Source organism: Miscanthus floridulus, chromosome 12, assembly GCF_019320115.1.
Source record: "Miscanthus floridulus cultivar M001 chromosome 12, ASM1932011v1, whole genome shotgun sequence".
NCBI classification, from domain to species: Eukaryota; Viridiplantae; Streptophyta; class Magnoliopsida; order Poales; family Poaceae; genus Miscanthus; species Miscanthus floridulus.
The window spans coordinates 44,213,576-44,223,345 of NC_089591.1; the positions used below are offsets into that span (position 1 = coordinate 44,213,576).

The 9,770-nt window shown below is 40.0% G+C and overlaps 1 pseudogene; it reads right to left on the minus strand.

Annotated features, from left to right (window-relative positions):
* Nucleotides 1–1,493: 1,493 nt before the first annotated feature.
* Nucleotides 1,494–9,551, minus strand: LOC136495786 (uncharacterized; annotated as a pseudogene).
* Between the last annotated feature and the right edge of the window lie 219 nt (nucleotides 9,552–9,770).

Below are 9,770 nucleotides of genomic sequence, written 5' to 3' on the forward strand. Positions count from 1 at the left end.
TTCTGGAGACCCATTTGCAGAAAGGGTTGTCTTATAGGTCTTGTTGTTGGAGAGGACCAAAAATAGGTATTGAACCATTTATCTGTAGCGCTGCTCAAAGGAGAAATATGTCTTGTATTTTGGGTCGCGGTTGTTGGAGACAGTCTATTAGAATCGAAAAAGGGCTCCAAATCAAAACCAAAAGGACACCACGTAGGCAGCCATGACTAAGCATATATATAATCAAATCAAACAAGTAAGATAATTATACATGTGAATCTTATCATAGCTAGACCGTGCATGGGTCGGCGACAACATCAAAGTCGACGGTATCGTGCCACAGGGGCCGCCAGAGGTCTCAGGCGGTCCATGAAGCCGCGTCCCCCGCGGCAGGCCGCGCCAACCGACGCCTGCTCTCACTGCGACCGCCTCATTGATCTCTGTCATGGACGTCGGTAATGACACCTCCACGGTCCGCTCGCACCGGTCGCTCGACCTCGACCTCGACCTCAACCTCAGCTCCTAACGCCACTCGACGATGCCCATGACCTCTGCACGGAGCTGCGGCTCTGAGCGATTCGGGTCCACGAACAGGAACACTGAACACCAGCAGTGCAAAGATAAGGCGGTTTTGCTTTGGTCCGGTTTGACTTGCCGTTATCGAGTTGATGAGAGCAGTCACCGTACTATTCTATACGCGATACGAATAGCATTAGATGGACGATGATTTTGGCAACGGTCAGAAGATCAATTCAGAGGTCGCATCATCTATATTCCCTGGATTGTGGATCAAGAGGTAATGAAAAATCAAATTTTCGTTATTTCCACATATGGTTAATGAGACTATGAGATAATTTCTTCTTTAGATTTCCACATAAGGTTTGCTGACGGCTATTATACATGATTAGCTATGTTACTAGGTAGCGTGCCCATGCGTTGTTATGAGATAACTAAATTTTTGTACTAAAAACACACAGATCGCACGATAAGATAACAATATTGTGAGACATTAAACTGACATTTAATCCAAAAAGCAAAGTTTGTGAAATTAACAGTCACTAAGAGCACGGCACTCTACTTATAGACATTTTCGTGATGCCCTTAAGATAATGTTTTATATCGGCAGGAAGAAATCTTCGATATCCATTTCTTTTGTGCGCCAATAAATCCACGAATAAGTTTCGTCGCATCTCCATACCATCCTGTACACAAGCTCGAGTGTATATGTCAATATTAGTGCCTGTCGCATAGGTAATAATGCATCTCTTGAAAAATCTTCCACAAAAACTTAAAACAAAGTGTTATACTCACCGTATAAATATGTGTGGCTTTTGGTGTATTCCACACAGACATATACTGTAGAATAAGATATCCACTTAAGTGTCTATGGCAAGATTCACGATCAACGATATATAGAAATAGTTAAATCATAGGTATTATTATTGTAAGCTATAGTGACTCTGCGTTAGTTATCAATCTATGTCCTCTGCAATGTTTCCTTTCCGTCTGAATTTCTATTTGAAGACATCATCATTCCATCGGGAATATGTACATTCACTGCGTCTGTGTACTGCAAGATAAATCCAAAAGTGTACCTGTGGTAGAACCTCCTAAATTATAGGACCCACATGCACTTGTCACTGTCCAACGACCTTTAACAACTATGCATATGTTCCTGGTAACTTAAGAAGTCTGTCGGGTATCCTCGGGGAACCCCGAATCATCCATGATTTTTGAGCAGGATCACATTACAGAGTCATTGCAATATTATAATATTTATTCAAATATCAACACCAGAGTAAAAACAGCGGAAGTCTTACAATAACATAGTTTTACAAACCAGTTGTTTCAAATCTTACAAACTAAGTTCGATAGTTATTACAAACCATAGTAGTAGTGGAGTGGCATAATTAACATATACATAACACACAAAATAAACATCCTGCCCAAGGACCACACATTTACTTCTCATCGTCAGAACGAACGATAGTCATACAGCACGATCCAAAACAGATCTGCTCATGAGGCTCACCTGCAACAAGGGTCAACGAACCCTGAGTATAAAAGTACTCAACAAGACTTAATCGAAATATTAACTGATAAACTTAGGAATGCAGGCTCAGGGATTCAAGGTATAGCTTTAACAATAATCAAAGTTCTTTTGCGTAAAAGCTCTTTAACAAAATTCTTTATATAGAAAACTTCATAAAATCATATACAAAGCTGACACGATCCGTGTTGAGATCATGAAACTTCATATCCAACACCTTCACAAGCCTTATTCGAGTTCCAGTTATTAATACTACGATGATGAACAGTGAGTTGAGTCTCCATAACCGAGGAGCAACGACGATTCGAACCGATTAAACCCAGCTGGGGATTCCAGACCACACGATATATGCAGATCCCCGACCTACATATACCAACCTACCCTCGGATCCTCTAAACAAGAACGGGTCCGCGCCACCTGAGAATACAGTACTCCACCATTTCAGCCCATGGCCACGTGGGTACATGCTATTCCCGCCATCTCTCCACTCCTAGTGCGCGAGTAGCCATTCTCGTACTAGAATCGCCAAGTTAAGGCTTACCGGAGTATATGGTTAGTACTACAAAGTCTCACCTCATGCAATTCAACAACGGTACGGACCTTAATCGACACAGGCGAAAAGAACCCGCTCACAAGACCTTCATGTCTTGTGGCTCACACACACCGAGTCCGCCCGGTCTAAATTTATTACTCCACATCCCCATATCACATGATAACATAAGTAACCAAGGTTCCATTAAAAACTTGCAGGTGGCAGGTAATCACCCGACTTTTATCGTTCTACGCATAGCTAAGCAAAACTAGGCATAAACGAATTTAAAACTGGTAATATAGTGAATATGGAATAACAAGGGTGGTAATGCACCAATTAGGCTCTTACTTAACTCCTAATCACTTAATTGCAGTAACAAAAAGCAAAAGCGAAATTAATTTGTAAAACACAAGGTAGGGTTGTATGCATCCCGGGCTTGCCTTCGTTGACGGAAAAGTCCGGTTCCTGCGACGGTTCACAAGTATTCGATCCGACCTCAACAGATGGATTAACCTTCTCAACAACTTGATTAATTACCACGTGGTCACCTTTGTTCACTACACGTAATAACAATGCCATGTTTAACATGATGCAGAATACGAAACATGATGCTCGATGATGGATGCAAAAATTAACAATTTGAATACAACTTTTCTTCGCGGTACAGTTGCAAGTTAAACAAACTAAATCTTTTTTGTAACACATACATCAATTGCCAAGGATCATTATCAACTAATGACCCAAGGTCATCACTCAATCCAAAATTTCAAACAAAACCTAAATCATTAAAGGTTACTATTTGCTTTTATGAATTAATTATTTAATTCAAAATTATGAAATAAATCAACTTATTCTAATTGAGCTCAAAATTTTAGTAAATGTTCATTACATGATAAGTAAGTGGCAAAACAAATTTCATAATTTTTCGACAATTAAATAAGCCTAGAAAAATCATGGAAATCCATTTATTAATAAATTGAGCAATTTTTATCACATTCAAAAATTACTGAAAAACAATATTTCATATTTTTCTTAAATAATATACATCACATAGAGGTCACACAAAAATTTTCATAATTTTTGGAGCTCTAAATAAATCTACACTAAAATAACAAATTACATCACTATTCATTCAAATCTGAAAATAGAAAAATCCATTTGAACGCTGAGTCACTGACAACCCGACCCCACCTATCATCCCTAACCTCGCACGCTGACCATGGCAACGACGGCGCTGACCGGCGATATCTCGACGACGGCAAAACCAACGGCGATGGCCAAAGCACCAAAACACTCCCCTCGACTAGACGCATCGATCTAAGGCACAAGCGGGACTAGCTATGGACTGGACCGAGCACTACGCCGGCTATGGCGGGCACAACGGCATGGCAGCGCTACGCCGACGACGCAAGCATGGTAGAGGTTAAATGCTTAGCACAGAAGGGTTTAGCACCTCACCCCGAACACGTCTGAGCAACAAGCAGGGTCGGAGGAGCAACGGAGAGGTGAGTCGACGTTCCGAGCAAGCACGGCGGAGCAGATCATCGTCGGTGGCGATGCTCTGGTGGCTGTGATGGTCAAAACGAGAAATCAATGAGTCATGGAGTACCACAGCATTGTGACAAAGCTAAAGCAAGACTCAGCAGGGGCAGAGGATCACCATAACAGGCTGGCCACGGAGAGGCACGCTCGACGGAGATGTTGCCGGCCGTGGGGAAGAAAGACGACGCGCGGCGAAATTTGGCGAAGTCAGACGACTACGACCAGTTGGATGGGTGCGCAAGGAAGGGGTGAAGCTGTTGAGCACTTTGCTGTGACGACACAGGCACTGGTTTGACGGCGAGGGCTCAATAGAGCTGTGGCAATGGCGCCGGAAAAACAGAGGAAGGGAAACGGCGAAGAACAGCGATGGCTTAGGCCTTAAGGAGCGGCCAGAAGCATAAGGAAGCCACACAGGAGCCTTTCCCACGCCAGCACGAAGTCGAAGACGTCCACGCGCGCGTCTAGAAGCGAACCGAAGGTCGCCGGCGGTGTAGCTATGGCGGTGAACACTGTTCACAGTATTTACTAGATTGCCATTCGCCAAAATTCACAAATTACTCTCAAATTTTCAGAACAACTCAAAAATCTCCAAAAATAAAAGTTGTTCAAAATCAAAAGTTCTACAACTTTACTTTTATAACCACCCCCAAATTCGGTCTAGATTTTGAAATGAACTTTTGAATTCGAACAGGGGAAATTTAATGAATTACGCCTTTTTGAATTACTCCAAATTGTTCTAAACAACTTGAAAAACTCCAAAAATAAACTTTGCATAACTTGTCAAGCTCTACACTTTTGCTTTAAGGCTCAACCCCAAAATGTGCTTTGATTTTGAAATGGATTTTCAGGGTAGGGTTTAAATATTGAAAATCAGGGTTTTCGGAATTTCAAATCAATACAAAGGTTTCAAACTTGATTCAAACAATACCATGCAATACTTACCACATAAATATAAACTTGTTTTAGTGTGTGCATCTCAAAGTTTTCACCAAATACCAAATGCTTTGCAATGCATATGATGACATGTCAGGTTTTAGTATTTAAACACCCGATGTGTTACAGTACCTGGCATACATCAGCGCTAGTGTGTCTTTACACCAGTCTTCAATAGGTCTAGGATCAATCATGATAAGCATCTTCTCCTTCAGATCGAAAACATAAAACATATACTTCGAACGTGCAGCCATGGCAAAAGAAACTGCAAACATGGTAGTGTTTAGAGTAGTATATAGGAAACAAGTAATAAAAGCAGGAGCAAGCGACTTACATATATGCATTGTGCTAAGCTGTATTCCATATCCTCACACACACCAATTGCAGCAGCCATTTCTTTCTTAGTGTATTTTTACGGTATTCTGACATTTTTGTTAAAGCACACATTTTCTGGAAGAGAAGGATATCGAGAGTCAAGATTAGTATAGCTTGGCCTACTTTATACAATTAGGAGAACAACAAATAAGATAATATAATATAGCACCATAAGAATTTTAAAAATGTGCTTACACAGAATCTCAGGTCCATATGATGCTTCATAATACTATTGTATTTTTTCATTGTATTGTACTATCGAGCTGCCTGAAAATGGACACCTAAGTTGAAACAGTTCTCAAAGATGTCTCGATTGTTCATTAACAACTCTTGTAGGTCCTTGACACTTAGGGCAATCATGGAGAGATGAAAACCTTTAACCCAAGGCTTCCTGCAAAGCATTAGACACAGATGATGGTTTTCATCATATAAGATAGCACACTATTATTAGTAAATAAAGTAATTAAAATAAGCATGTAGCTTGCCATGACGTAATCACATAGTAACTCAGACATCTCTTCATTGTTCATTGGCATGTCTTTCATGGCCTCAAATGCCCAAAACTCATAAGGGTCTTGGTTGACATGGACTTGTGGGGATTTATTCTAAGTTTGTATGTGTTGAGGGGTGCCCGTTTGAACCACTAAGCATTCGGCCTCCTTATAATGTTTTCTCTTTTTCGTGGACACTTGATCAGCCATCTTTGGATTCTCTATTATGGCACAGTCGCTTGGGCTTCAATATTTTTATCCCTATCAAGATATGGAGCACCCTTTCGTTTGTTTAACTCTAACGATAGCAAGATCGTCCCAAGCTTCAGTCTAAATTCTTTCATATCATCCTGCACGATAGTATGAACCTAATTAATTATTAATTAAAACCCCACGGCTAGTGCACACTCATAACTTATGGTAAGATGCATAGTTTACCTGATTGAACTCGTCTGACAAATCGTTCCCAGTCCAATACTCCATAAAGTTTATTAAGAATAAATCGCATGAAAAACTACATACAACATTAATAGAGGTTAAGGCTCACATTAGATAAAAAAAGGAAAAGACACATAAAATTCAACTTATATGACATGCCATTATTTCTGACGTACCCATCTGTTTGTAATAATTTGCCATGGAAAATCTCCCTAACCAGCCAGGTATCAACCTCAACATCTAATTTGTGCTCTTTCGGGCCTGTCTCCTCCAATATGAAATCTATCTGTTTCCACAATTCACCTCGCTATTTGTTCATAGAAGAACGAATCAATTAGCATTTCTAAAATATAAAATGTGTGCAAATAGCTGTGTTAGGAAATACCCACAATTTTATTGAGGTCAACATGTCCGAACATCTTGCCCAAAGAGTCTAGCACCTGAACCTCACGTTTATCGGGGTTTATAACATCAAGATACCAATGTGTATTTGTAACAATTATTGGAAGGAACACCTATCAAATCAAACAATAAATATTTTGCCAGGCATAAAAATTCATAATGAAAGCCAATAAATCGTTTAAAAAATTGCTACCATGTCATGCGTCAAGTAAGCTAGCACCCTTTGAACTAAACCAGGACGCTGTGAAGTGCCATGGTTAGGGTAATTAGCTTTAATAGTTGTCGACACAGAATTTTCGTCCCATTCCGAGGACACATGCAGCAAGCCGGAAGGGTCTGCTCGATGGAGCTGTAGATCCGCCTAGCTTCAACGCAGGGATGGTCGATCCTACGCACTTCTCCCGAGATGTGCTAGTCAATTTGACCTTGTAATTGATAAGGAGAGAAAAGTTATCAGTAATTAAGGGTGGAACTTGCCAGTGTTGCCAGACAGTCCCGAATATGCGGCTCGGAGAGCCGATATGAAAGGAGATCGACTAAACAGTCGATTCCAGCATATTCATGAGAATAAATCAGTTAAAGCTCATTGGGTTGTATAAGAAGAATCGGTTATCATTCAAGATAAATGTCGTTATTTGAGTAGATATTAATCAATGTCAATAATGATTGGTTTATGCTGAGCCAATGATTACAAGCAACCAAACCCCTTTTATATAAAGAAACAATTCAACACCATTTAACCGTTTAATAAAGATAAATCTAATAAACATGTTAGATCTCATCTATTGCTATGACCAGTGGGGCATGAGATAGAATCATGCAGGCCATAGAAATAACAATAGACTCAACGACCCTAACTTATTACTAATATCAGTGGGGCATGAGGCAGAATCATGTAGGCCGTAATACAATAATAAGATCATGGGGATAACACATCTTTCAACATATCTTTACTTCAACGGTCTCGTGATGCGAACTATTCGTGAAAGCACTCGATATCGGCTAAAACAGTCGATTCAGGCATAGCGCACAGTTAAAGTCATGCCTTATTAGGAATAGATCTACCAAATAATGATCCCCACTTCACGGTGCTAATAGTAGAGTGTGAGGCAGAATCACACAGGCCATGATAACGAGCCATGGAACGGTTTTCGCTAGTCAATAAATCTACTCAAGACGCAACATGCTTTAACCGCACGCTATGCACGATCAAGATTGATGTAAAACAGCCGATAAAACATAACTCATCGTTTAATATACAGATTATATCAGTTTTGGATTAACAAACGATGGGTTAAACATGATATAAGGCCGATCTAGATTAATCCCAATCGGGCAGAGTGATATTGCTGTAATTTAGATGAATAATGAAAGCAATAAGCAATATCGGTAACTTAATGAATCTACCAAAGACTGTCATTCAGTAGAGCCGATAACTTGACCTTGATCTAGTTCATGCAGTGGGGGTCGACCGGATCGATGCAGTCATACTTGAACTAGGCAAGAATCGATAACTAACTTATACCAGAGTCGCAGTGGAGGTCGACCGGATCGATGCAGCCGTACGAACAGAGGTATAAGCCATGACGGTAATTACAACAAGCAGTGGAGGTCGACCGGATCGATGCAGCCATACTTGCTGAAGAACTCGCCAAGATCTACTCTACTCCTACTCCTAAGGGGTGGCCGGAGCCAAAAAAGTAAATGACTTGTATATTGGATTGATTGTTGTCTTTACAATAGCTGGGGTTCGGTATTTATACCCGGAGTCTAAACATGGATCCTACTTGATCATGATTCGTTACAATCTTTGGTATAAAGGAAAACATTCCTAATTTAAGATAACTTGGACTCTAATCTTTCCCCTTTTGTAGAGTCCATCATGTTTCATCCTAGCGCTGATCGTAGCCTTTGTCATTATCTACCAGCGCTGCCTGAAGAAAACTGATTCCGGTGCTGCATTCGAATCAACTAATTCCGATCTGCACGCAATTGCTTCCTTGATGACATGATCTTAGGAGCTTTTAAGTCTCTACGAGACTCCTTCCAAATTTTGGTGTAAACAATAGTCTCATCCTTTTCTCCATCCCGCCTCATGATTCCAACTAAGAACGTAGTTTCAAGATAGACTGTACCTCCTGACCTCTTTTTCAAACCCTCCTAGGCCTTTAGCAGTTTAATATAAGCATCTATGACCTGCATACATTTCGTCATTAGAGAGAAAGATCATTGAAGTTGGCAATGTTTGATTGAGTATTATGACTTGCATCTGTTACCTCGTCAGACAAGTATTCATATGGCTGAAAAAGACATTCCATGTGGTTTCTCAACACTAGAACATCATCTATGAGCACAAGCTCCTCATTCCCAGGTGAAGATGGAATTTTTTTGACATATTCAATTATGGCTCTATCAGTATCAGTACAAACATAATCTGAAAAAGTGGATTAAATTAAAGTATACAACAATAGTTAGTAGTTTTTCTAGGTTAATCCATCAAAGAGAAAATATCAATACCTTCTAGGGCAACCGGTGAAGACATAGATTTTTTGGGTTTATTTTATACTATTATGATTTTCGAAAATCCTTTTTCTCCCATCGGATCCACCCCAGAAGTTGATAGGGCCTTTTCATCATGGGCCATGCTAAAGCCCTGGTCAACTGGTAGAGCTTCATGGGTAACTTCTATACTTATGCTTTCTTGCAACCATCTAGAATCACATATAGGCTCACTGGAATTTTCTGTTTGTACAATATCTTCTAAGTGGCCTCCATTTTCCTTCAAAACCTTTGCATTTGAACTATCCATCGAGACCTTCTCTGCTCTTCTAAACCTCACAATCTCTGTTCCTGTGTTATTTATCTAAAATTTGGAGATACCCAGACTTGTAATTAGTAATAACCAGTCATAAGATTAAATGATTTGAATATGAAAATCAACTATCAATATGAAAATCAACTATCAAACCAATCCTGGTTACAATTGCCAGACCATGAATAGTAGACAGGTGTGAAAACAATATATTTT